The sequence below is a fragment of the Eurosta solidaginis genome, chromosome 5 (assembly GCF_040869045.1).
Source record: "Eurosta solidaginis isolate ZX-2024a chromosome 5, ASM4086904v1, whole genome shotgun sequence".
NCBI lineage: Eukaryota > Metazoa > Arthropoda > Insecta > Diptera > Tephritidae > Eurosta > Eurosta solidaginis.
Window position 1 is genome coordinate 149,359,220 of NC_090323.1, and position 4,780 is coordinate 149,363,999.

General features: G+C 32.1%; 1 long non-coding RNA gene across 1 annotated transcript; it reads right to left on the minus strand.

Moving 5' to 3' along the window:
* Positions 1 to 274: 274 nt before the first annotated feature.
* On the minus strand, positions 275 to 1,824 carry LOC137253847 (uncharacterized). The gene is made up of 3 exons (XR_010953901.1): positions 1,275 to 1,824; positions 1,154 to 1,214; positions 275 to 1,091 (listed from the first exon to the last, which is right to left on the minus strand). It is a non-coding gene; the product is annotated as an uncharacterized lncRNA (long non-coding RNA).
* Between the last annotated feature and the right edge of the window lie 2,956 nt (positions 1,825 to 4,780).

The window sequence follows — 4,780 nt, forward strand, 5'->3', positions numbered from 1 at the left end:
ATCTTGAAAATTACGAAATTTTGTCCATAAAGTTTTAAACTTAAGCTTATATTGCCTATTATGTGTTGACATATATTTTTATAAAAAAATAGCGAACATAATTTAGATAGAGCAAAACCCTGTGAAAATTGCAAAAAGTTCATCCCCTTACATATATTTCGACCAGTGTATAAGCACAATAAATTATCAATTTTCTTTTCTAAAATTTAATTCAATTAAAATCTACTAAATATCAGTTTTTAACCCATGAGAATTTCAATAAATAAGAAATATATATATTTTGGTGTCACATTTTTATTAATACGGTTAATGTCTTCCAATAGCCCTAAAATTCATACAAGTAGGAATTTAAAGTATTAAAATAAAAAAATTGTGTTTGTGCATACAATGCAGGTTTGAAAACTTTTCATAAATTGCATATATATAACCCACCTAGTATTTGAAGTTTTAAAAGATACACATAAAGTTTAAGCATAGATTTTAAGTAAGATTTCTATGAGAGAAATATTAAAATAAAATAGAAATTATATAAATAAATGTTTAAAACTTGCAAATTCTGAGTGGGTTATAAATGTTTTATACTACATATACTGCTTATATAAAGATATTTTGTTTTCAGCTGAATATTTGTTTCAGAAAAAAAAATTTGAATTATTAAAAATTGGTGAGCTTACAAATTAAGGTATTCACTTTTTACAACTATGTATCTATGTATGTATGTAAAAATATTTTGCTTCGTACTTTGTGCTTTTTTTTGCATATATATAAATATTTTGTTTCCCGGTAAATATTTGTTTCAGAGAAAAACTTTTTGAACTATTTGAAATTTGTCAGCTTACAAATTAAGGTATTTACTTTTTGTAAATTGTTAATATTATTTTTTTTTTAACTCGCGAAGAAGAGGGGTAATGCTTATAAAAAACGTACCATGAATTCAATGGGAAATTTCTTTTGAATAAAGTATATTAAAGTAAAGTAAAATTTAATAATTAGTTAAGTGCTCGCTTAAACATTGTAGTCATTACTTGCTGTAACAATAACCTTTTCGATTACTATGTAAGTAAAAATATTTTCGTTTGGCTTGTCATATTCTGAAAAAATTACATACATTATTACATTCACAATTTATGTACATATATACGATATATCTTACCAAGAAATGCATTGACAGGTGTTGAAATTTTCGCAATCATATCATCTTTGGTGGTTCCAAACTGAAATATAATTTCTAGAATTGTATTTTCTTTTTAATATGAAAATTTTTTATAACTTACATCAAAATGCATAAATATAAACCTTGTGTCTTCGCCAAAATAGTTTGCAATGCCGCATACTATATATATCAATAGTATTGAATGTTTCGACCCTGGTTTTTTTACTTGACTTATTTAAAAAGCTTTCTGTGAATGTATGGGCCTTAATACCCATCAGTTTCTCGAAGTGTTGCGAAAGGTATTCGCTTTCAAAAATATATGGCCATTCTGCTTGTATTTCTGTAATTGACGGTATAGTTTCCAAGTTCCAAAAGTTGTGTTTATTTTCGCTTGTCTTTGCATTCCGATAAGTTGTTGGGCTGCCAATTCTTGCACTTTTGTTGCAGCAGATTTGAGCGTCTTCTTTGTTACGAGCAAATTTTTTAGTTTCATTTCACAAATATTACACTCGTATACCTTTAATATATAAATTGATTTACCTACGCTTATAAATATTATTAGTAAACAATAATAAACACTTTTGTGCACCAAATATTACTTAATATTAATTAACTCACTGCAATACCACGATTTACGTCTTTTAATTCAGAAGCGTCCATTACGAATGTGTTTCGTGCATGATCGTGCGTTGTTTGAACGATTTTGTGTGTTAAAGTAAACATTAGGGGGACTCATGTAACCGTATAAATGCCTTATAAAGTGTTTAAACGTATAAATTTATCTAGTGCGTAAACGAACTGTCAAATTTTGTATGAAAAATCATTTACACAATTTGTATAAATTTACGCGCACATTTCATTGTGTAAACGCGGTAAACTCAAAGGAATGCAACCTTGCAGACATTGCAGCAAGCATTTTCATCAGAAATCTCCAACATCAGCAAGTCATTTACAAGAATATCTTAGTAAAGACGTTTTAGTTTTGATTTTTCACTTAATCTTGGCATTTTTTAATTTGTATAACAATCCAAAAAATTTTGTTTGGCAATAATACAGCTGATAAACAATCAAGTATATCAAGAGTATTTCTAGGTGCGTTCATATAACAGCGTGCGTAAATGGATATAATTTTACACCTTATAAGTTTATATGCTTTCATGAGTCCCCCTATTGCAAGCAAATGTACGCAATACATTCTTACTTTGAAACATTGGCTGTGTACGTGTAAACACACTTGTTGAACTTTACATTTGGCATGCGCAAATTCGATGAAATTTACAAATTAAATGTTCGAAATTCCTTTAATATGTATACTTGTTATTATAAGAACCGCAATACTATACAAAAAATGTTTGAGAGTAAATTTTAAGCGTTTTTTGCGCTTTAGTACGCACTTTTTTGTTGAAAGGTCAACTTATTTCTTTGGTAAAATTACATGCTGTTTTTAGAGTGTACGTGAACTAAGTTTAGTAAAGATATGTAGATTTTTGATCAAGTTATCGTGTTAACGCCCGAGGTGGTTATAGTCCGATTTCGTTCATTTTAAATACCGATCCGAGATGAGTGCCCAGGAACTTACATACCAAATTCATTAAGATACCTCAAAATTTACTCAAGTTATCGTGTTTACGGACGGGCGGACCGACTTTCTTTTGAATTTCTTTTTTGGTCCAGATCATTTTGATATATAGAAGTCTATATCTATCTCGATTTGTTTATGCCGTTACGGGGTACCGTTATGCGAACAAAATAAATATACTCTGTGAGCTCTGCTCAGCTGAGTATAAAAAATAAATGTAAGGTGCGATAACCTCCGAAGAGATTTTAGGCCGATCTTATCTTCCATTTTGCGTCGTGCTCCTTTGAGTTTTTCCAACAAATTGGCGGAACGGGACCTACTTGTTTTATGTCGACTCCGAACGGCATCTGCAAGGCAGATGAGTTTTCACTGAGAGCTTTAATGGCAGAAATACACTCGGAGTGCTTGTCAAACACTGCCGAGGGGCGACCCCGCTTAGAAACATTGAAAAACCTTGTTTCTAAAATTTGTATGTTGCTTTGCCCGGGGCGTGAACCCAGGATATTCGGTGTGGCAGGCGGAGCACGCTACCATCACACCACGGCGGCCGCTTCTTTAAAGTTGCTATGGAATTCCTCAACAATGAAGTCAGTCCTAACTGTGACATGTACGCAGAAACAGTTATTGGAACTGAGTAGACATTGCCAATACGCCTTATCCTAATAGAGATATCAACTAATTTTGTTGTGCAGAAATCAACTTTAGAAACAGCCCAGCAGGGAAAATGGGCGCAATTCACGCAAAGCGACAGTTTCGCATTACAGATTTAATGACTTCTAGAGAACTGGTGCTAATCGGATGCAAAGCGGGACAGTTGGCTTTAAATCTGAGTCAAAAACTTAGATATTAAAAATTTTTAGAATTTTCCGTAGCTCACAGTTGCACATGAACCAGTTCCATCACACAGGAACCATATTTTGAACCTTTGGAACACTTTAAGTACTTTAAACAAGTTCATTAAATGCTCTTAATTTAAACATGTCCCACCTGTGACATATGCTGTTCCACCTGTGACACTTTTATATAGTTTAGATTATAGATATACAATTATATAAGAAAAATTTATTATTTTTACGATATTTGATTTCCCAAATGTTTTATATGGAGTAAAAAGCCTGAAGAGAAGCTCGGCCTGGATCTCATCGGAGGTGAATTGCGCCAAATATTGTTTTTAACATGCGAAACTTTTGAGCAGTTTGAAGGGAAAAATTCAAAAATATCTGAAACATATACATTCGATGTTTTACATTTAAACTGATTTATAATGCTGTGTAGTACAAATATACACATAGTATGCATGTATTATGCTATTGAAATAACATTCTACATACTTTGGGGGGCACACAGTGACAACAACAAAACGAACTGTTTATTATCATATGAAACCGAAAGCCCGACATGACAATAAAAATAGCACATCACCGTTTCTTTTAGATGAAAATGAAATGAAAATATTTTGTATAATGTTTAATGATACGAACTCCTAGGCATACGTATATGTATGTTTAACATACACGCACATTTGTATATTCTTACGTACGCTGGATCCAAATATAGAAATTGAGGGGGCGAAGGGCGATCATGTGACTTGACTCCGGTCTGGCTGGCTTTTTAGTGCGAAGTGATTTTGAGAAACTGTTTGAAGATAAAAATTCGGCTAAAAATTTTGTTAGTTGATCTTACCTATTTGGAAGTATTTTTTACAGACCTGTGGTGGAATTCTGTAACTTTTTTGATGGCATTCGTCATTGCTATGTAAGGAATCGATAAATATAACGATTTCGATTTTCAATAACACTATCGATATTCGTTAATTTATGGTCAGCTAATGTAGCTTACGTTAAAAGAATGTATGTATCTATTTAGTTAACGGATTAAGCTGTGAAGCCACTTTACTTCCATTTAAACTCAATGAAATTGTCACTACGTTAGCGGTATGGAACCTGCGTTAGGGCTGATTAAAAGTAAGGTCGTATTTCCACAGGAATTGCATATGGAAATACTGCCTTTTGCTTAATCGCTCCTCATTTGCTACCGCAAGTGAAAAA